At 42.6% G+C, this 24409-nt stretch overlaps 1 protein-coding gene across 1 annotated transcript in view; it reads left to right on the top strand.

Annotated features, from left to right (window-relative positions):
* Positions 1-24409, top strand: part of PCGF3 (polycomb group ring finger 3) — a 109893-nt gene that overhangs the window by 65828 nt on the left and 19656 nt on the right. The window lies entirely within an intron of this gene.

The following is a 24409-nucleotide window of genomic DNA, read 5'->3' as shown; positions in this document are numbered from 1 at the left end:
ATTCTACTTTAGCCCCACGGCACGTTTCTTTCACAGCCTCTCCTTTTGTGCACCACTCAGATGAGCCTTAGTGTTCCTCAGACTGATGAAACACCAGACCACTGTGATTTCTGTCTACTGCCAGCTTTATCTCTCCCTGTCGCTTGATGGTAAACAGCCAATACATGCCTGTGAGAGGGAAGGCACCAGTAAGTTGGCCAGAGGACAGCTTTTGAACTGTGGTGTCACCTGCTCTATTTCGTAGTGACTCTGAGGCCACTTACAGCAGTTCTTTTTTGAGTTAATCAAAGTCTGCTGACTTGCTGAAGGATTTGTCCTCTTTGTCTTTCCTCCCTCTGCCTTGCCTTTTAGACAGCTCTCTCTAGGCAACATTGTGCTTTGATACACCAACTGACATGTGGCTACTTTAGATTTTCCAAAGAAAACAGGCCTTTGACTTGAGTGCCTGTGGGTTGCCCAGCAGCTTGGTGCCATCAGCAGCCAATGTCATCATGCAGAGAGCTCCAGGGATTAGGGGACAGGTGCAGGCTAGTGGAAAGCTGAGTAAAACTCCTCCTCTGTCATTACAGCTTTGCATCTTCTTCATTCCTTGCACATGGCGTGTGTTTCTCAGGCTCTGGCTGCAGAGACTGAAGAAGCTGCTGTCACAGAAGTAACCCATGAGGTTTGTGTGTGGAGTGGCATTGCTGATGGATTTCTCCCACATCCTTATGCATCCCCTCTGAGTGTGCAGAGACAGACAGGTCAATAAGTCCTAATAAGTCCTCTGATGTATCATTGGCATGAGCATCTCTTCTGATCTTGGTTTCTAGGCCATTTCATTCGTTCAAATCTGCTATGGTACTGTCATAGGTTGTTTGGGGAAAAAAAGAAAAAGAAAAAAAAGTGTTAGATTTCGTGTTAGATTTCTTTTAGAAAGTCAACTGCAACTGATAGCGCACCATCCAAACAGTTTTGGTGTTACTGTTTCTTTGGCATCCCTGTCCTGCCAGTATTAACAACTCCTGAGAATCTCCTAGCTGAGCTGCAGTAGTTAGCATGTATTTCTTTTGGTACCCTATGGACATTTTTAAAAATTTAAGACAATAACATAAGCATTTCTGAGGAACATATTGAGTTCTCAAAAAATGATCATTCTTTCTCGGATCACCATTTTACTAAGTTAAGTCTCTTTTGTTAGACAAATTCTGGTCTTTGGGGGCTGTGCTTGCATGACTTTCATGTGGGCAGTGAGCTGCCTCCTGTGTCCTTGGATTCACACTGAGAACCCATCCAGCTGGCAAGATTACCCCAAGTGCATTAGAGAAACTGCTTCGGCATCGATCAATGATTTTATTCCTCGCTTCAATTCAATTACTTAATTTTGCAGACTGCAGCCTTAAAGTCAAACTGCAATAATGTAATTTGGGTGGATAATAAAAAACCACAACAATCAACACTCTTATAAATATTCAGGGAATGTCTATTCTGTGTAATGCTGTGGAATATCCTAAAATATCTGTTGATTCAATGCAGCAGAAAGTTTTTAAATCTAGATTTAATTTATAACTGCAAACTTGTTTTGCATTTACCTTTTTTGAGAGTACAAGTCTTTGTCTTACTGCTGTATTAATGCAGAGAATGTCACTGCACCTTTCCCAGCTGTCTTCTTCAGTAACATCTTTGCTTAGTCTGCTTCCAGAAGTCAGGTCAAAAAAGTGATTTACCATTGCCCCAGGAAAGCCAGATTTTACCTTGAAATTCATGCTAAAATGAGTTTTTTACAAGTGGTCTGATAAGTGTGCTCTGCCTTAATTAAAATTTTTAGCCTATCGAGACCAAGGAAGTCATGCAGAAAGTACCACTACATTTTTTATTTGTTTTTCTTCTTATTTCTCTGTGATTTATGCATTGGCAAGCTCTAGATAATGAATGGAAATAGCTGGTTTTTTTAATGAAAAGTTGCACTAGGTTTCAAACTAGAACATACTGTTTGTAGACTTACAGATAAAATGCTTTTCTCTGCCTGGGAATAGTATTTGTCTTCTATGTTCCTGTGTGGAATTTGCAGTTGAGTGGATGGGAGCCTCACATTTTCTATGGACCTTTTATGCATCTCAGCCTAGACAGGAGACAAAGAAAGAAGCTCAGAGATGGGAAGGACAAACCTCTTCTGTCTTTGATTATCAGACTGATTTGGGGCTGAAATAACCACTATAAACCAGACTTGCAAACTCAGTAAGTGCTGGTGAAGAATTCTGAGTACTTTTATTGAGTACTCTGAGTTTCCTCACCAGAGAGTTGTATAAGAAGACTTGCCACAGTGAGGTTTAAAGGGGGACAAGTGTTTGAGCCATTGGCAGCTCTGCTGTGGGAAGAGCTGGAGTATCGTTATGGTAGATTAAATGTAAAAGTTGTGGGGAAGTGATATCCTTGTCACACATCTGTGTGCAAGTTCCCTTGAACAGTGCATAAATTGTACTGATGAGTCTGATTGTGTAGGGTGGCTCTAAGCAAAATACTGTATTTCACACTTGTTTGGTTATTGCTAGTTGGAACCTTGTCTTCTGAAATCCTAACATGGCTTTTGGTTAAGAGGGCAATTCAGTGATGCCAGCCTTGCCTGGCAGCATGGCCAAATCTGCAGCACTCTGCAGTGAGGCATGCCAGCACCCTCTTCTTCTATCACCAGAAAGACAGCAAGGTCGTTTTTTTATTACAGAGAAGCCTTGCTGCAGGAATGGCTGGGCATGTCACAAGCTCTGGCTTGGGGAAACTGACACCCTTGGGGAAGACTTGGGGAGAGCTGGGGAGGAGGATTCTTTGGGTCCGTGTTGGAAAAATAGGTGTTGTAATTCTTTCACGAGTAACTAAACAAGAATGCAAGGAATCTGTTGGGATGTAGTGGTCCATTTGCTTAGCTAAGCTAAGAGATAACCCAGTGTCAGAAACAGGATGGCTCAGCTGTAAAATTTGTTGCTGGCAACTGGCATGACTCCTGAAATAAAAAGAGGGTTCTGTGGCCAGAGATTGTAGCATTAAGCTGAAATCAAAGGTCAGCAAAGACACCAGAGAAAAATTTGCAGCAAGATTGAGCACTGGATTTCCCCCACCCCTTTTAAAATTAATAAACATCATTAGCTTGCTAATAACCAATCAGCACACAGTTTATGACCTATTCCCACCTTGTCCATAGGTATAAATTAGTTTTTAGAATCCATTGTTTTTGAAAGAAGAGAACTCCAACTATCCAAATGGGTCGGTGGGCTTGCATCCTCTCTTCCCCCTCAAAGAAAGCAAAGCTGACTATCTTCTTTTGCAAAACTGTTTTGGTGCAAGTTCTTGATGGACTCTGAAGCAGGCGAATATTGACTCTTATAGATGGCTGCATATACATAATCCTTGAGACATCAACCAAGTCTGGGACAAGGACTGAATCCAGCTGCACCTGGACCCCTCTCTGAGAAGGAGTTTAGAAAGCAAGGGGGCCCAATCTGAACCTTGTGACTCCATGGGAGGGCCTTTCCCAGCCACCCTGCAGACTCATACCCTTTTACACAACAGTACAGCTGTGCCAAAACATCAATTGCTTATTTGGTCTGAGTCCACATAAGCTTTGTGACACACAGTAAGCAAACTGTGTCCCTCTGGGCTGTTACAGAATGAAATCCTTCCAAGATCTGCAGGCTGGGGGACAAAGGGACAGACACTAACTCTGCTCTAATCTCTGACAGGCTTTAAATTTCACCTCATCCCCTAGTACCATGTTAATGATGTAAGGTGCTGATTAATATCTACAGATGCATCCCTGTCTACCATATGGAGACATGTCTGCCACTGGTATTCTTCAAGTCTGCAGGACCAGCCTTGGGGCCAGAGGCTGGGGAGAGATTTCTGAGGAAGCTGTCGCAAGGCCCTGCCTGCCTGCCTCATTGGGTAACAGATTACATCACAGTTCAAAAAAAGCGTTCGTAGCAATGTAACCTGGAATTATGCTTGGTATGTAGCCTAACAGTTGGAGCCACAAGAGGTATGATCCCTCTTGCAAGCATCTTGGTTGGTGACCAGGAGCTGTTTTGTATGTCTAAGGCTCCTGAGACCAAGAGATTGGAGATGCTGGGGTGACTCTCCAGGAATTGCTTAAGGGGAGGTGGGCAGAAGGCTGCTTGAAAGTTGTGACTGCCATATCAACAGGGAAGAACTTCAGTTAGGAAAACCAGCTAAACATTTTCCCCTTCCTGACAACCACCCTAACGTTGCAGTCTGATCCCTCGGATAAATTGCATTATTTGTGTGTGCATGGTAGCATTATGGAATAGGGCAAATAACTACACATTTCATAGATAACTCTTCAGAGGGGCTTCAGAAGATATCTCATAATTTGGCCTGTGCAGGTTTGTGTTTCTTCTGTCTGGTAACAGAGTTTAATTTGTCATCACACTGATGAGATCTGCATGAATGTGCTTCCCTCCCACCTCTGGAAGGTAGAAACTCTGACTGTGAGTAAAAGGAATTTTCCTTGTTCAGGTTGAAGAAGAATCCCTCATTATATGATAACATAGACTATGATTACTCCATCACTATTAGCACAAAGCAGCATAAAGGGCACCCTGAAAATGGAAATAAAAGAGATGACGAGACCACTAAAGACCTCAGCTGCTCACAACATTCACTTGTGTTTAAGCCTGTCACTGGAACAAGCTGAAACAATCCAAATGGAAGACTTTGAAACTTCTAGTGGAAACAGGGTGCATTGCAAGTGGGAAGATCGTTTGATTTGTGGTCAGACTACAGCCAGAAATTACTCATGGGACCTGGAACCTGTGCACTTGGAGGTTAAAAGGGACTAAGCACATTTCTATTTAGAGTAAATGTTATTATTTGAGGGACACAGGCTAATTTAATGGTATCAGCATGAGGACCTAGGGAGAGGGTGTTTAGGACCTTGAAGGATCCAAGGGGCAAAAGAGAAAGGGGTCAGTATTCACTCCCATTTCCTGCCATTCCTATAAAAGCCAGGAGGGCAAGAAATATGCTGCTTCCTGCAGCCTTCTTCCTGCTTCACTGTGCTTGGGGGAGTCTTGGAGAGAGGCTTCTGCCCTTTGTCATCAGCTCCCGTGTGCTCTGCAGGATCTAAATTCATCATGTGCTGGAAAGCCCTGGCCCCTCTTCTTGAGCTGGCTCTGTCATGAGGAACTTTTGAACCTTGGAATTTTCAGCAACCAGTGAAATCTGGTTTGCATGTAGGTGTATTTTTCATTATTATTCTAACATGTTACTGTGCCTTCCCTGTTCTAATAAACCAGCTTAAGTTTTACCTTCCAATCTCTAAGTCTCTCTCCCTTATTCCCGTTTTATCCCCCCCTAGGATTGTGGAGAGAAGTAATAGAGAACAATTCTGTTATCTGGGTTTTTGATTCACGCTGACCACTAAACTTAAACAGGGAAGGACAAATGAGAGGAAAATAACATTACTTGATTGCAGTAATTACAAACCTTAGAAAATGAGCGTTATCTCAGTTAGGATGTTGATCAACCCACTGGAACAGCTCTGTTGTTCATTCTCTCGTGTAGTGTGCCAGAGCCCATTCCTGGCAGGATTACAATTATGTTGTTTTTAATTATGTCTACCTTTTCACATTATTGATTTTGGCAGGTGCTAGTATTCCAGCATGCAAGGCTTTATAATTATGATCTATAATTCGATAGGTTTGCACATGACCTAGAAAACATTCTCCAAAGAATGACATCAATGTTAGCCAAAGATATTTAACCCTGCAAATTCCTCCTTCCTCCAGCTGTTGGCTCTGCTCCTTTCATGTTCTGTACCTCCTTCTCTAAGACACTGTGCTATGTTGATGAGTAAGGAATGAGTGCAATGACAATATTTAACATGTCACTGAAGCAAGTTACAGTTAGACTATAGCTACCTAGTTACATACTGATCTACCTATAGGTCTACAGTTATAGTGAGTTATCATTGCAACTTGTGCTTATCCACCAGTGAAAACAATTTCAACTTCAATTGCAGAGGGGACATGAGAACAGAAAGAGCCTTTTGGAACTTGCTAATGGACTCTGGCAGATCCAAACCCCTCATCTTGTTCCTTAGGAGGATACTGCTTTGCTTCTCATAGGAGCTTTACAGTTTTGTCAGGATAAGAGACTAAGAAGGGAAATGCAAGTGATCTAAATTAGATGAAAGTTCTGGCCCTAGCCCAGTGTTCTGTTTAGCAGCTGATGTCAAGAGACATGTAAGAATGGGTTAAGGATGATTCTTTCCAACCAGTTTCTCCAGGACTCTTGCAGATGTCAGATCTAAGTTGGCTGCTCTGGACTGACTTTTGTCAATGCATTTCTCCATATTTCTTTGTGAACTTCTGTTAAGACTCTAGTATTCTGTAGCAGGGAGTCCCACAGATATCGTTCCAAAAGTCACTTCCTTTCATTTGTTTGGAGTTTGGGACAGATAGATTAATCAGATGTCCCCAGTATTTTACCAGAGGAGACAGACATTTACTAGTCAGTCTCTGAGCTTCCTGTCATTTCATGTAGCTCACCCTTTCTTCGTTCTGTATCATGACATTCTGCAACCAATCGAAGGTCGTATGTCCTTCCCTCTGTTACAACTATTTTTGGGGGATAATCCCTAGGAAGAACTTTCTCAGACGTATCATCCCTCTTGCTGTCTTGGCACCTTTTGTAAATCTATTTTATTTTTTGAGTGTCAGAAAAATTTGTGCAGAGCATTTAGGTTTTATTCACTTATGCAGGAAGATAATGATGGTGCTTTCTCCAGTGTCTTCCCCTTTTGTAATAATTGTGAATGTGATGTTTTGACTACTGCTGAGCACAGAGCTTGTGTTTTATTTCTGTGTAGTTATGATTAGCTCATACAGCACCATTTCATACATTAAATTGACGGCATTTTTTCCCACCCATGTGCATCACTTTATGCTTGCCTACATGGAATTTCACCTGCTGTTTTATTGCCTAGTCATTCAGTATTACCAGATACTTTTGCAAAGCTGACTCTTGTCTGTATGACTCTGATTAGGCCAGTGAAGTATGTGGCCTCCCTACTTCTCCCCTGACTTTTTACAGCTTATTTCAGATTGTGAACAGAAAAGATCCCTAATACACATTTCTCTGGATACTGTCGTCTGTTGGAAAAAAAATAAAATAAAATACTACTTTCTCCTACTCTTTATCTCTTCTCTTTAAATAATTTGTTGAATTGTCTAAAAAGACCTTAGCCTGTTATCTCATGGTAGATTCATGTCTCTGAAGGTCTGTGTTGAAAGCTATCAAAAATGTTTAAAACTGGCCTGTTTGCCAAACTACCCCATGAACACCAAAAGATTAGTAAGGCACAACTTTCCTTCACAAACACCACCATGACCCCTCCTCAATATCTCTGATTTATCCGTGTGCCTACCACATCTGTTAACTAGAAAACTTTCTGCTGATTTGCCTGATAGAGACAGTACACTTGGAGGTCTCCTGGCTTTGGCTGTTGGTGACAGAAGAGTCTGGACCTGTTTACCAGGTCTGATAAATATACATTTACCTGGCCATGTGCTGGAAAGGAAAAACGGAAAGGAGAGGCAGCCACACAGGCTCTTCGTTGTTCATCAGAGCTTTGAGAAAAAGGAACAGAAGAACTTTCAGCTCTCTGCTGTGAGTGGCAGAAGAGTGAAAACAGAGGTTGCATGAAGGCACTTAGGTGAGTAACAAAGTTGTTTAAGAATAATCAAAGAAATAGTCGCAGAATGCTACATTTTAGGAATGGTACAGGTATCCGTGGTCTGAATTTGCCTAAACTAATGCAGAAAATGGAGAAATGAAGAGAATTCCACCTCCTTGTTAATGATTCATAAATAAGAGAAGCAACAGCATAAAAGTAAGCAGCTAGGTTATATGAACTCTCAAATCAAAGTCAGTTGCTTTGGCAGAGGACAATTGGTAGTAGACTCACAGTGGTAAGGATATTTATCTGCAGTTAAGGTTGTATTTGAAAGGTGCAGAACTACTGTGACAGATACAAAAAATGATCCATAGCAGCCCCTGCTATGGATCCTGTCCCTGTAATAGGATATTACAAGATCCTGCAAGCATGTCTTGTAATACCTAATTATCTCCCTGTGCACAAGGAAAGACATGCTTGGGAGATGTGACTTGGCTATTAATTGCAGATTTACATCAGGAGTGGTTTTTACACCTTTGCCTGTTGTGACAGCTTATCCCATCTGCCTTAAGACTGCCTCAGTTGTTCTTGCCCTCCTGGGCTGCCTCCAGCAGCTGCTGTTCACGAAATAGTACACCTTCTGCAAAACTTTTCTGTGCCATTCTTGTCCCAAGAATATGACATTAAATTTTTATTATTCTACAGAACTTGTCCAAAAGCCTAGTGCAATCACCAGTAGTAATAGCAGAAAGGTATAATTTTGGGTGTGGCTAATAGAGTGAAGGCTTCATCCTATATTGGCTGCACCCAGAGAGTTGTGGTCAATGATTCAATGTCCAAATGGAGGCAGGTGATGAGTGGTGTCCCTCAGGGGTCAGCATTGGGACCAGTGCTGTTCAACATCTTTGTTGGAGACATGGACAGTGGGATTGAGTGTGTCCTCAGCACGTTTGCTGATGATACCAAGCTGTGTGGTGCTGTTGACACCCAAGAGGGAAGGGATGCCCCATCCAGAGGGACCTTGACAGGCTGGAGAGGTGGGCCAGTGCCAACCTCATGAAGTTCAACAAGGCCAAGTGCAGGGTCCTGCACCTGGGTCAGCAGAACCCCAGGCACAAATACAGGCTGGGGGGAGAATGGCTAGAGAGCAGACCTGAGGTGAAGGAACTGAGGGTGGTAGTAGATGAGAAGCTTGACATGAGCCACCAGTGTGTGCTGGAGCCCAGAGAGCCAATTGTGTCCTGGCCTGCATCAAAAGACGTGTGGCCAGCAGGGCCAGGGAGGGGATTCTGCCCCTCTACTCTGCTCTGGTGAGACCCCACCTGGAGCACTGTGTACAGTTCTGGTGCCCTTAGCACTAGAAAGATATAGACCTGCTGGAGAGGGTCCAGAGAAGGGCCACCAAGGTGATCACAGCCCTGGAGCACCTCTGCTATCAAGACAGGCTGAGAGAGTTGGGGCTGCTCAGCCTAGAGTTGAGAAGGCTCCAGGGAGACCTTAAAGCACCTTCCGGTACCTGAAGGGGCTACAGGAAAGCTGGGGAGGGGCTTTTCATCAGAGAAGATAGTGATAGGACAAGGGGTAATGGTTTTAAACAGAGAGAGGGGAGATTTAGGTTAGATATTAGGAAGAAATTCTTCACTATAAGGGTGGTGAGGAACTGGAATGGATTGCCCAGGGAGGTTGTTGATGCCTCATCCCTGGAGGTTTTTCAGGCCAGGTTGGATGAGGTTTTGTGCAACCTGGTCTAGTGTTAGGGTTCCCTGCTCAAGGCAGGGGGGCTGGAACCTGATGATCTTTGAGGTCTCTTCCAACCTTAATGATTCTATGATTCTGTGATACTAGAAACTATTCAGACAGAAAAAAAGTAGCAATTGCTACCTTGAAAAATCTTAAAACCTAGAGATATATTTTGTATTCAACACCTTGTGATCATTTCTGTGTTGATATAATAGAAAAATTATAACCTTGATTCCAGATCCTAAAGGCTTCCAAAGTTCTAAAATTTAATGCTGTGAATTCACCCCTCTCCAAAGCTGTTATCACTGATTCCATAATTTTCTGCTTAGTTCTAAGCAGCACTGGTCTCATAGTAACAAAGGCATTTTCCTTTAGGTGACTGGAGAAGAGCTGTAACAGCACTATAAATCTTCCTCTGTGTATTCATTAAATGATCAATGTACATGTACAGGTATATTAAGATTTCCTCTGTCCTTCCCCCACAAGTCATACACTTACAGCTCAATATTTAATTTTTAGATACCAGATGGTTCTTTCTCTGTAGAGTAGAGCTGGCTTTCTTTATAGGTGTTGGAAGGACAGTGGTGCTGCTATGATGAATTCACAGTCACATTCTTCTTGTGACAGTATCTGCTCTTCTGTAATTTCCAAGCCTCTGAGAATTAATAAGCTGAATGACAGTTCATAGGCACCTCTGATGCCAGTCAGGTTCACAGTTTCCATTACTCCCCCATGACAAGAGCCTATGACATCCTGTAAACAGATGTAGAAATGCACTTGATTGGGCCTATCTCTACACTTCACTTGTTTTAAGAACTGCATTGTGCTGTGCTCCAGTGTTGGATTGAGTTAGTAGGCATGTCATTCATACTGTGCTCAAATGAGCAGTGTAGAGCTGCCTTCTCTGCGTTTTTGTGGCCAAAAGAAAAGGGCAAATGCTTCAGAGGTGAAAAGAGATATAAAGAAAAACAGTGGCACAGCATCCAGTGGAAACTGGAAGCCTTTGCAATTGCAGGAGGAAAGCCAATCAAAGTGCAAACCCTGTATGTGCACAAGAGTGTTATTGAGTAGATCACCAGTGGAGAAAGATTTTAGGCCATGCCACACTGTATCTGACTTGGGAAAAAATTAATTGGAGAGTTGTCTGGGAAAAAAAATATTTTTCCTCTGGGAAAATCAATGGGAAAAATGTGTGCACTTCCCAAGGCTTTTTGAAATACATGTAAACCATATGAAAGAGCTGGTAAGAGGGGATTTAAGCCTACTTCTTTTTAGAGGAGAAAAACAGATACTGATGGTTAATAACTGCAAGTTTCTCTAAAGCACTTGGAGATCCTTCTTCACAAGCTTCACTGTGTCTAGATGCCGGGAGCCGGAGTATCTCCTAATATGTCTGAAAACTGTGTGAGGCCTTGTCAGGTTGTACCATGGGAGAAACCACCCTCAAGTATGGTGCTTTATAGTAACAAAATCTTCTGCCTCTCTGCACAGAACTGAAACAAATGCCATCTACTGACCCTGACTGAAACACTCTTTAAGTGCCTTGCCAATATGTTCAACTTGCTTGATTATATGTGAGGGGAAAAAAATATTTGCAAAATGCAGCAGGGTTGTTGCTGCCTTAAGATGGTGCTTTTCCAGAAGATGGGCTCTACATCACTGTACCAAGATTTTCAGTGTGCAGCTGATAGAGGAAACTGTACAATCTTAAGAGGACCAGGGACAAAGAGAAGTACTCTTCTGGGGCCCTGTGGGACTCTCAGCTTCAGAAGACACTGAAACTGATTGGCAATGTGGCTGGAGAAGTAGATGTCCCTCCGCAAGGAAAAGTCTATTTCTGCTGGTAGAATTTTCCTCAGTTAGAAGATGACTTAATTGATTGTTTTTTTGATCTGGTAGCACAGCAGTGGAACCTGGCATCTTAGAGTGTTCCCTAGCAAGAAAAAAGATGCTGCTTCTCTTCGGGTTTTTGCTCCTTTGTGATTGCACTGTGGCCTGCAGTAGGGCATTCCCTGGATGCTGCCCTTGAGAGGGCAGGTTTGTTGCATATGAGGATGGTGTGGGATCTTTTGAAGAGGAGGGAAAGCAATGGGTTACTCCACTCAAGCAGCTATTTCCCAGTTAGTGGGTTAGGGGAAACGTGCAGCTTAGCAACCAGCATTTGCTGCACTGCGAAACCCCTGTGCTTATAAAGGCTTTAAGTCAGTGTGTGCAAAGCAGCAAATTAGTTGACTGACCTTATCATCTGGACAGTGCCTTTGTGAAAGAGCTGACACTGTGAAAGTTGCTGTTCTTTGAAGTGAAAGGATTTGGGTAATTATAATCCACATGCAGCACACATTTTTGTTCAGTCCCAATGAGTGTTGCTTCTTTCAAACCAAAGTCGGTAAGTACTTCAGAGCCAATTGAGTTTCTCAACTATGTGGCAATAAGTGGCTGTAGGTACAGTTTCTGGGGTTGAAGAGAACCTGGAAGGCCAAAGCAAGTTATGGCTTAGAGCAGTTATGTATATTCAAATTTTGATACAACCCTAAGGCTGGCTTTCTAATGCATCTGTTGCCCTGTGAAAGTTTAAAGTATCTGTTGCACTGTAAACTGAGGGATCAGTCTCCTTATGAAAAATATTTTCTTTTCCATTCCAATATTAACAGCTTAACTTGTTAGCAGTTACATCATTTATTGTGAAAAGCACGTTTCTTTATTAGGTGCTCCTTCTGTGAAATATTTCCCCCTTACCCTATGTCACTGAAGGATATTTTGAGATGACAGTGTTTTCTGAACAAATTTTCTAATGTACTGTGTGAATGTCCACTGATCTGTGCAATTATGGGGATTTTAGAGAGGTGAAGTTTAAGCTGGCCTGCCTGCTAAGGGGCTTTTGCACATTGCTGCAACCTTCAATCATCTTGTGAACTGACAGAAGTAATGTGGGATGTGGTCATGGAGGAAGGCTTCTGAAGGGCAGGGCTGTAATAGTCTGCGTGGAAGGAGAGTGGGATGAAAGAACAGTAGAATCATAGACTCATCTAGGTTGGAAAAGACCTTAAAGATCATCAAATCCAACCATTAACCCTGCTCTACCATGTTCACTCCTAAACCATATCTCCAAGCACTAAATCTATAAGACTTTTAAACACATCCAGGGATGGTGACTCAACCATCTCTCTGGGCAGCCTGTTCTACTGCCTGACAAGCCTTCAGAGAAAAAAATAAATCCTAATGTCCAGCCTAAACGTCCCCTGGTGTAGCTTTAGGCCATTCCCTCTTGTTCCATCACTCTTTACTTGTGAGAAGAGACCAGCACTTCTTTACATTGTCCTTTCAGGTAGTTGTAGAGGTCAATGATGTCTCCCCTCAGCCTCCTTTTCTTTAGACTACTTAGCCCCAGTTCCCACTCCTCATAACACTTGTTCTCAAGGCCTTTCACCACCCTGATTGCTTTACTCTGGACTTGCTTCAGCACCTTCATATCTTTCTTGTAGTGAGAGGCCCAGAACTGAACACAGTACTCGAGGTGGGGCCTCACCAGAGCTGAGTACAGGGGGACAATTACTTTCCCTGGTCCTGCTTGCAACACTATTTCTGATATGAGACAGGGTGCCCTTGGCTTTCTTGACCACCTGGGCACACCGCTGGCTCATATTCAGCCACTTGTTGGCTGCTTTCCAGACACGTTTACCCAAGCCTGCAGCATTGCCTGCAGTTGTTGTGGCCCAAGTGCAGGACCTGGCACCTGGTCTTGTTGAACCTCAACAATTGGCCTTATCCCATTGATCTAGTCTGTCCAAGCCTCTCTGTAAAGCCTCCCTACCCTCAGGCAGATCAACTGTCTCACCAACTTGGTGTTGTTGGCAAACTGAGCATGCATTCTATCCACTTATCGAGGTCATTGATAAAAACGTTATATAGAATGGGTCCCAACACTGTGCCCTGAGGAACCCTACTAGTGATCAGCAACCAGCTGGATTTAGCTCCATTTCCCACCACTCTCTGGGCCCAGCCATCCAGCCAGTGTTTTATCCAACAGAGAGCATGCCCATCCAAGCCATGAGCAGCCAGTTTTTTAATGAGAATACTGTGGGACACAGTGTCAAAGGCTTTACTAAAGTCAAGGTAGACATGTCACAGGCAAAGTTAGAGGGATCATCTCATGGGGACTTGAGGAAGGACTGAGATCACTCTGGGTCTTCCTCAAAAACTGATGTTCTGCAACACTTTATTTTTTTTCCCCCTGCCTTGTGGGAAATTTCACTGCTTTGTTTTTCCCCCTCCCAGCTTAGAAAAAAAGGCTAGATCTAAAAATAAACTGTGAGCTCAAAATAAAATAAATAAAAAAAAAAACAAAAACATCAGCCTCTGCACACAATGTCAAAAGGAGAAGTGATTTTTGGACCAAAATCAAGTTATATACATTTTAAAAACAAATAAAATTATAAACCTCCTGTTTTCTTAAAAAGTCTTTCTGAGGACCACTGACAGAAATTGAGCTTTTCCAACAGGCTGAAGGCTGATTACTTTCTTGTGAGGTGTATTTGTCCTTCTCTGGGATCTGTTGTTCATTCTGACACTCTTGTTTGGCTGACTGATCCCATGAGACTAGTTCTTTTGCGCTTACCCTTTGGCAAGTTGATACAATTGTCCCTTGAACTGCCGTTGGTCTTCCCTGAGACTCGCACCCATTTCCTCATCAGGTTCTGAGGAGATCCCCCCTCACCACTGTGACTGGCAGTGATTTGTACGATACTCTTCCCCTGAATGTTATGTTTTGGTTGGGTCTGCCTTGTGCCATGTGCATGTGCAGATGGGGGAGATACTACCTCCCTTCCCAGCCGCCTCTTCCGTTCTGTCTTGCTGGGGACGCACAACCTGTTTTATTATCATTCATCTGCTATTCTTATTCAAGTTCCTTTTACCAGAGTTTCCAGCCTCACCAAGACTCTTCTCATTTCTCATCACACTGGGCCAGTGGCAATTCATTAAAGCAGAATTTCAAAGGTTGTGAGGATGCCATGAGGGAGTCAGGAAAGCTGCACAGGTGAGGTGTGTGCCCCTTGGCGCTGAGTTTTCCAGCTGACTGCCTCTAGCTGAGTGGAGTTGAGTCTCCAGATCTGCTGTTCATATCACAGTAGTGTGGCATCATCTTCAGGAAGCTCTGTGAAAGCTTTCTCCTACTGCTCGCAGAGGGTCAGGGTAATAAGTTTCCTCTGCAGTGTCCCCTCCAGTGAGAAGGTGGCTTTAAGATAAGAAGCTATGGGAGCGGTGTTACATTCAGCTGTGTGGTCCCTCTTTCCACATCTAGATTTTTGAGTCAGCATACACTATAGAAGCAGTTCCTTCTTACTGAAGGAAGTACTGAATCAGTTTCTTCCTTACTGCCTTTAGCATTAACTCTGTCCTTCCTGGCTTAACTCCCTTACAACTTAAAGAAGGACAAAGATCCCTGCTAGCAAGTGGTCCTTCCTAACTCCAAATTGTAAATTTTTCTCTCATCTTATATTTTACCAGTTACATGTATGCTAAGAGAAGGTAGCACTTGCATAGCTAGTCTGTCTTTCATCTTTACATTCATTAAAAAAGGTATAAAAGCCTGTAAGATGTTGTACAGGGAACTTGCCAGGGGATTTTTTATATCATTCTGGTAATGTTTTCTTCAGAGCCTCCAGGATTTTAAAGGATTAGAGGGAGGTTAAAGCATGTGTAAAGTTATCCCATTCCCATTCAATAGAAGTTCTGCATTTGGTATTTGGCAGCGAATAGATGCAGACATACACTTATGACTGAAGACTTTTCAGTCACCCCAGAAGGTTAAATTTTATGCAGCAGCAGTGTGAGCAACTTTCTAAAGCAATTTTCTAAATCTATTTGTTACCTACACGGTCAGGGATGTTTCTTTTGTCTTGCCTTTTCGCTCGTAAGGAACATTTGAAAAAACATTGTACTTTCCAAAATAGTAATCTTTGATTCCTAGAAATTAAGGAATAAAAGAGTGATATTCTGCCTGCTTTCTCATAGCTTATGTATGAAACTGAATAGATTCAGTTACTTCTTTCTAGATGAGGTTTGATATAACTTCAAGCAAAGGCTGCAATATTTTATGGCCAGCCAGGGAAGATTTCAGAAATTTAGACTACCTTACACTGTCTATTGCTTATTACAGTATATACCAATGCAGCTAGTGTACTTTAATGCTGATATGATCTCTTAGCACTATCTGGAATTTAAACTTCTGTTTACTTCTTAGCATTTGGACTTCTATTGCAGCAACAAAGTGACAGATAGAAATGGCTCTGTGTACTCTGTTCCAAGTTCTGCCCAGGCTTTTGTGTTTCACAGTCTCTTTCATGTGTAATTTGATTGTAAAAATGGAATAGTTTCCTTTTCTGAAGGAAAATTTCAGCAGTCTGGAAGATGGGAAGATCTGTTAGTCTTCCTTCATTTCAGTCTCCTGGTTTTGTGTGCCAAGTATCTTAGGCAGCATTTGGTTTCTCTGGATCAGAGATGGAGTTGAGTTTAGATTCATAGTAAGTTTGGATCTGAAAATAGATTTTTAAAGTGAATTGGCATTTTTTCTAATCCAGCAATATGACAAAGAGGAGTTGCTGGCAGTTGTCAGTGCTTGCACCATTGAAGTGAGAAAAGATGAGAGTCTGGCTCTGTAGTGTAAAATGTTCTTCAAAGCAGTCAGATCTTTGATGAGGGATAGCTTTAGTGTGGTGTGCGTTACGTGACAAATATTTGTGTCTCTAGTTCTCATGCACAGTTGAGTAAAATGTGTCTCATTTCCTTACCTCTGCAAGGTCCATGACCTTCCTTACCTCTGCGCAGTCCATGAAGGACATGGTACCTTCTCAAAGTCTGGCAGCTTATGTCCTCTCCGGCTTCCCAGGATCAGCCGGCTGGTGAGTTTCTCTGTGGGCTTGTCCAGGGAAGCTGTGGAAGCAGGCCAGTGATGAGGTTGACATGTCAGCAGGGGCCTTGCAGAACAGTGCTAAAGCTGCCTGAGTTTGCTGCAAAGGTCTGGCTTCTGCTTTGGGACTTCAGTGTGGGACAGAAATTCAAATATATTTAATTCAGCAGTGTAGAGTAAGTTGGTAAATATAATTATGTTGCCTATTGCTTGGTGTATATAAATACACCGAGACAGTGCTTCTAAGGAAGATATTCCCATTCTGCTGTCAGGGGGGAAAAGCTCCCAAGCAGAAAAACGAAGTTTGCAGGACAAAGAAAGCCAGGAAAAAAAAGGAAATATTTTATGAGTTTTACTGCACAGAAAGGAATTTAAAATTAGGTTCCTTATCCATAGCAAATAACAAAACTGTCTGCATCCCTTTCCCCTGTTTCCACCAAGTGTTCCATTTACTAGACATCAGAGGCTCGTGTTACTGCTGAGTACTCTGTGGTGGGCTTTTCTTGCCCTCAGGCCAGGCTGACCTGCTGTGAGGGATGGCACAGACATCCTCAGTGTGTCAGGGACCTGTGCTAATACCTAAACAAGCTGATACTTCTGATGTGAATTTTTCAGATACTACTGATTTCCTTTTATCCAAAAGTACACTGGAGTGGAAAAAAGAAGTTTTGTCTTGTGGCTTTTTTCTTCATTGGTCTTTTATTATGCATGAAGGCACAGTTGCTGTTTCAAAGACATTAGAAGAGAATCTTTGTTTAATCCAGCAGCTTTGGGCCTGTGAAACTTTCTCTGTGTCTCTTTTCTGAAGACTCTTGTCAAGTTTTGAGGCAGTGAATAAATTAAGTTGTCAATATGATGGTTTAATCCAAATCTTTCTCATCTGATGATACATTTCCTGATTTTTAACCGTGGATTTAACAAAGTAATTCAGAGTTTTGCATAGAGATTCCTTAAAAGGAACAGAAATAGGAGCCTGTAAAGTCTCTCCTTCCTCAACTGGTGAAGCATAAGGGTTCATATCCAAGGCCTCTCATACCCATGGAGCCCTAAGAACCCAGCTTTTCCTGTGTGAACTGTTATGAACTTTTCAGTGTATCCTAAGGACCACAGAATCTGCAGTCAGAGGGAGCTGGAGATTAAAGAGCATCACTGACCTCAGTGTTCCCACATGGAAGTTTATTATTGGAGACAGTCGCTGTATGGGTAGATGACATCAGGACAGTTTAGCAAACTTTCTGTTCAGATAATTGCAAATAGTGAAAAACTTATTCATTATGTAAATTCCCTTTGTAAAACCTCCAGCATCGAGTGGAATGATCTCAGCATGGTCCATGGCATATAGGAGAACTAATAAGTAAACAGCATGTATCATTTTAGCTATTGAGTTACCAGTTTACACTAGAAATATGTGGAGAAATGTATAGCTTATTGTCCTGGTTTGAACAGGAGAGAGAGGCAGAATTCAGAAGCAACCGTGGTCAGATTTCTTTTCTCAGATCACCTTGGTAATTAAATGGCTCGGGCAAAATTTCACTCAAAAATGAGACAGATAAAGCTGAGAAGATTAAAAAAAAAACAAAAACAACAACCAACAAAAACAGGCAAACCAGCATGGGGTGCAAGTGGTTGAAGTACAATTTTGCATAATCCCATCCCAAAGCCAGTTTCCCAAATAACTCAAATTAATCAGTGCAGCAGGAGGGCTAGACTGTATGAACTCTTACATTCATCTGTAACCATGCTTTTAAAGACTGTGAAAGGCTAAATAGCCCCTTAAGTGATTTGTGCCCAAGAAATGCATGCATAAATAGGAAGCTTGCTAGCAAGTAGGTAAAAACCTCAAAGTAGTGCTGCACTGAGGAAGTCAGATGTGAAATTGCAAATGCCCACTCCTTTGAGGGCCATGAATCTTCTCAAGCTTACTTAGTTCAGGTGAAAATTTTTTAATCCGTACTGATAAGGGGAAGGTCACTGGGGATCCAGTGCGAATGCAGCTGATTGGTTGATAGAAGCTGCTTTGGAGCATCTTTTGAGCTGCCCACTCAGAAAGTGTGTGAAGTCTTGCAGGGGAGAGACACAGGCTAAAATACAAGTGTCTTAGCAGAACTGCTTAAACATCATAGAGGATACAAAGATTTACCTCATCCATGCCAATGGCAAATAGCAGTGTCCACCCACTGCTTAAGTTGGAATAATTCTACCTTGAGAGGAGCCAAACTGCTACCAGGGAGGAGGTCAGTTCTTTTGCCACTGGATTTGCACTGCCTATGCAGTAAAGAAATACAGACGTGCCCAGGAGATTTGTTTTTCTGACTTTTTTAATTTTTGTGAAGTGTTTTGAAGACACAGGTTCCAAATATTTGTTTTAGTCTCTACTTGTTGCCATGGCCAGTACAAGTGTTAAGTTCCATAGCTGTGCTTCCTGCCAGAGATGTCAGCACACAGGAAGAGAGGCTGTGTAGCCCAACCTAAGTCTGTTATTTACTTTTAAATTATTTTGATCTTTTCTATAATTTCTGAGCATTATTTTTTTACAATAACATCTGTCCAGTGCACAGGGGGAAGAGAATTATTAAAAGGAATTTAAAGATCTGTACTGGCACTTGGGTTTGGTTGAGGTGGGTTGCCATGCGCTGGCACGGTACTTCTATTCAGCAGATGGCAGTGCTGGGAACAGGATGGAAATTCCTGCCTGTTAATGTCAGCCAGGATCCAACTGCTCCTCTGAGAGGATGTATGTGGGTGTTGATGTGTGAAAAGTTGTGAGGAAGCCGCCTGCAGCCAGATCCCAAATGAATTATCAATTTTTAAGTTCCAGTTGCCTTCTAGAGAAGTGAGTTATCAGGGAAGCCCTCCTTTGAGACCAGCTCTTGGGTGTTCCCAGTAAGATTTGGCAGTGGGGCCTCCAGGTGGCTCTTCAGACTTAAGAGGTATGAGTTGTGAATGCCTGGTGGTGAACACTTCTCAGAGAGTGCAAAGGCTGCTTTGAGAGCTGAGCAGACATGACAATGATGGCTGGATATGCCCCTGGAGGACAGGCACCACTCAGGCCCTTGGCCTGACAACTCAGACCACAGAGACAACACCTATGCCATTTCTATTGGCAGTGACCATGGCTAACAAATACAGAGCAAATGAGAACATGTTGAGCATGCTGTGGTGATCCCAGATAGGGCAAGTTTTCCTTCTGTAGACATTTACTGTCTGAGATCTCCTTGGGCAGTCCTCTGGTGTGTAACAGGAGCAGAACTGCGTAACTAGTTGTTACCTGAGGTGAGAATGTGTTTCTTTGTTTTTGATTTGGTTGGGGATGCAATGATGGTTCTGTAAAGCTGGTCTTCAGACCCACAGGAGATTAGCAATGGCACCAGCAAGGCAGGGATGGAGGAAATGGATTACACCTCACTCCTATGATTCGGGGCAAGAGATGTACCTATCACAAAGATTGAGGCAGGGGAGTTAAAAGCAGAGTTCAAATGACCTGATAGACTCAGACACACCAAAGCAGCTCTGTGTTTTGGCTGTTCACAGTTTCCTCCAAAAAAACCTACGTCACACATAGGTGACTCCCATAATTCCCTTCTAAAAGACTGAATAAGTGTGTGTGTGTGTTTGTGCATTGGAGGACTTTTAGCCGTGCTGTAACAAGTGTTTCCTGTGGTCCAGTCACCTCCAATCAAACTGTGGGCCCAGTGTTCAACCCCTGGAGATCTGTTCCCTGTGGAACCAGCACTGCCATCAGTGGGGGTGGGAAGCCTAAAGCAATGATCTTCAAGTTACAAAACCTGTGAAAGTGTAAGGAAGGTTTTCCTCTATCTTGCAATCCCAAGAAGACTGAACAGGGCACTCAACTTTCTTTGCATCCGTGACAGCTAGAGAGTAACCTTTCCACAACAGAAAGGTTTTTGGTAGTATTTAATGATCACAGGAGGTGGGTATTAGAATGCATCAGTCATTGATATTTCTGGCTCTGTATAGCAGCAGAAATACTAAAGTCATATGCATGTACACATGTATGTTGCATGTATTTTCTTGGTATTACCTGAAATACTACCTGTAATTTAAAGGAGAGCCCCTATTCTATCCTAAACTGAAGCAGTGGGACTGATTTCTGGCTGTCAAAAGTGGCAGTGCTCCTCAGTACCACTGTGTTTGTTCTCTGCTCAGAAGGTCTGCTTTGCAGTGCTGAAGTATTCTGGTATGAAATGTGGGCCACCAGCAGAATAGGAAAGGTTGTCAGGCAAGTCTTGTGTCGTCTGCCATTCACAATGCATGTTTTTAAAGACTGTTGAGAGGTTATACGTGACACAGAAATAATAAAAACACTTATCTGGAATGATTTGACCCTTCTGGGGATGGGAAGGACATGTCTTTCAGGCCTTTGACAGCATTATATTACTTAAAATGTATTCTATTTACAATTCTGTGAGAACAGGTGGAAAACATTTTTGAAATTGCTGATGCTACATTTACAGAATTTTAGCAGAACTAAATTTGTTCCAGTTTTTAAGATGTGAAATTGTTGGGAAATTTAATTTTTTAAGGGCCATTTACTCTTCTGAAATGCCAATATTCATACTTTTTCACCAGTAAAAGCCTGTGGTTGATTTTGTGGTTTGTGGTTGATTATATTATGCTCTTTATATGATCTGCTAAAGCTTTAATGAGAGAAGGCTGAAGAGAAAGGATACGGATGCACTTCATACTGCCTTTCTGCAGCCTTCGTTGTTGAGGCTTACATACACAGATGGGAAAGATGAGCTGTGCCTGTTTTGTCTGGAGCAGCACCAAGTGCACCAGAATCACAGAATCACAGCATCTTGAGGGTTGGAAGGGACCTCAAAAGATCATCTAGTCCAACCCCCCTGCCAGAGCAGGGTCACCTAGAGCACATCACACAGGAACTTGTCTAGGCTGGTTCTGAATCTCTCCAGGGAAGGAGACTCCACAACCTCTCTGGGCAGCCTGTTCCAGTGCTCTGTCACTCTCACAGTAAAGAAGTTCTTCCTGATGTTTACATGGAACCTCCTATGTTCCAGTTTGCACTCATTGCCCCTTGTCCTATCAATGGACATCACTGAAAAAAGCCTGGCTCCATTGTCCTGACACTCACCCTTAACATATTTGTAAACACTGATGAGGTCACCCCTCAGTCTCCTCTTCTCCAAGCTAAAGAGACCCAGCTCCCTCAGCCTTTCTTCATCAGGGAGATGTTCCACTCCCTTCATCATCTTTGTGGCTCTGTGCTGGACTCTTTCCAGCAGTTCCCTGTCTTTCTTGAACTGAGGGGCCCAGAACTGGACACAATACTCCAGATGCGGCCTCACCAAGGCAGAATAGAGGGGGAGGAGAACCTCTCTTGATCTACTAACCACACCCTTTCTAATGCACCCCAGGATGCCATTGGCCTTCATGGCCACAAGGGCCCATTGCTGGCTCATGGTCATCCTCCTGTCCACCAGGGCCCCCAGGTCCCTTTCACCTACACTGCTCTCCAGCAAGTCAGCCACCAACCTATGAATTTCAGAGCTGAGGTGGTTAAAATTGAGATTTCTGTCTTGTGGGGGTGTTGTGACATTTCCACACATTTTTCAGTCTTATGCAAAGGGGAAATGGCACATTTCTCCTACAGCCTCTGAATATACTTTTGAGACAAGTTTCTCCTAGTTTTCAGCAGCCTCCCTGAAGTAATCTTCAAGCCCCAGAGCCCCTACCTGTCAGACTGAAAAAAACACTCTGAAGAACCGGGATGTACTCTCTAAATTCTGAAAGACCAGTTGTTCATAGGAAAACTTTGGACATTGGAGCCAGGATTGATCCCTGAACTTTCAAATCAGACAGCATGACCCAAAGGCTGTGAGGAAATTTTGAGATTAACTGGTCCTGTTGCCTTGAGCAGCCACAGCACTAATCAGGCAGCTGACAGGATATTTGGTGAGGGTGCAGAGTAATTTTCCCAATGAAGTTAAGGGCTGTTACTCCTTGAAGAGGACTTCAGAGAGTGACTTGTGCTTCAATCTTCTTGAGAGGCTAAGACACGTCTTACCATAGCAACAGGTAGGGGGAAAGGGCTGACATTTGTAGGACTAGTGGGAGCACCCTTACATCATAGCAATTTGCTGTCCTGCAAATGGTGCAAATGCTGGGATTTTTAACATTCCCAATGAAGTTTCAGGGGTGTAGTCACAGGCTGTCACTCAAAATGTGGGTGAAATCTTCTCATTTTGCATCTTGTTTTTTAATGCTCTTTCTGGGGGCAGACACTGATATTGAAGAGATTTTTCTTAGCTGCCTCCTAGATCTTGGCATATTTTAGTTGTTGTATCTGGAGTGGGAACCTCTGACAGAAACAGCCCATCCTATTCCAGCCATTTTCTCAAATACTGTCCCATCTGGAAGGAAGCTGACTCTGTGCAGGCAGCAGCCAGAATCCCTGAGAAATGTTACCTGTGCTCTAGCTTGTTGTACAGTCTTATATTAAAGCTGTTTGTGACATCTATTGTGTTTCTGAAGCAAATATTTTGACAGCCACCCCCATTTTTGTTTGTTTATGTAAATTACAGTACTTTGCAACTTAATTGCTGTGGCCTTTTGAAACTGCATTAAGGACTATGATAATAGTGGGCTTGTCCCTTTCCTGTTTCTGGATGCATTTTGAAATTCCGTAATTAGATGTATTTCATTTTTTTGTAATTTTGTATAACAAAATTATGAATGAAGATAAAAGTAGCAGAGAAAATCTGACTCTGCATCAATATAGAGCTGTTTCTAGCAAGAAGCTTCAACTTCAGAAGCCTTCTGGCAGTTTGAGCTGTTTTCATAACAGTGACCCTGGGGAAATGCTCACGAATAGAAGCCTGTGGCTGTGCTGTTCTATCTGTTATCCTCAAGTGAACTGCCAGCCTCTGTTGGTGTGTAATTTTGCCTCTTGCCATGGGCACAAGATGTGCTTTGTGACTGGGAGTTGATGAATGGAGAGAAGGGTCCTACAGGAACATCTGAGTTAATCCACTTATGACTATGAGCTGTGGGCAACTTAGGCAACCTACTCAACTTTATGTCAGAACTAACTTCACGGTAGGTCTGGTAAAGTTGCTTTACAATAACATACAGAAATTTGTGGGAAATAATCAATGATGGGAGCCGTGTGAAAACATGATCATTTGGATGTTAGTTGTGGCATTCTGCAGAAGGCTGGATGGTTGATTTAGAAACAGGAATTTTTTGTATACAGGTTAAGCTATATAAATTGAAAACTGAAATGTTAGGTACAGGCTTGTCAGCCAGGCTTTTACCTTAAAGAAAAAAGTTTTCCACCTTCCAAAGGTTTGTAGAATTATCTGCATGATACACAGTATTACAACTGCATTATTAGCTCACAGAACTCTAGCTAACATCTGTGAAACATAAAGATATCTAGTTTATAGTCATATCTGTTTAAGGGCTATTCAGCATAAGCGGCACATTCAAGAGGTAAGAAAAGTAATAAACAGATGGATGCACAGGCCTTAATAAGTTGGCCAGAGTTGTTAGATCCATGGACAGGTCTTTGCAGGAACCAGGCATAGCCTCAGAGACCTTCAACTAGAACTTTCCAGTTAATTAAAAAGGGGAAAACAGGACTATCTTGGGTTTTCTGAGAATGAGATTATGTTTATTATGAGATGTTTAAGTGGGATTGTGGTCTTTAAATCCTTTCCTGGGTACAACACAGTCAACGAGACCTAACAAACATCATTTTCTGGGATTTTCTGCTAGCTTCTTACACATTTGCAGATCTGTGAAGAACATATATGTGGTCATTATACTCACTACTCAAGTGCCCAGATTAGCAACAGAGGTTATTCCTCCCCAGAAACCTATTCAGAGTGTTCATCCAGTTGGTGTTTTGTGAATCAGAGTGGTGAGCAGAGTAAGGTTTTGTTTTCTTGTGGTCACAGGTAACAACAGCAGATTGGAGAAGTGGGCCCTTCAGGAATATTCCTTTGTAAGGTAGTCTTTATGTGGAGGTTCCTCTCTGGCATTAGGATAAGTGCTCTTTTGTCTCCAAGGATGGGTATTTGCCCAACTGTGAATATAAACATGATGAGGGAGTT

The sequence above is a fragment of the Apus apus genome, chromosome Z, assembly GCF_020740795.1.
Source record: "Apus apus isolate bApuApu2 chromosome Z, bApuApu2.pri.cur, whole genome shotgun sequence".
Lineage (NCBI taxonomy): Eukaryota > Metazoa > Chordata > Aves > Apodiformes > Apodidae > Apus > Apus apus.
The sequence above is the reverse complement of the archived record's forward strand: the minus strand, read 5'-3'. Positions and strand labels throughout refer to the sequence as shown.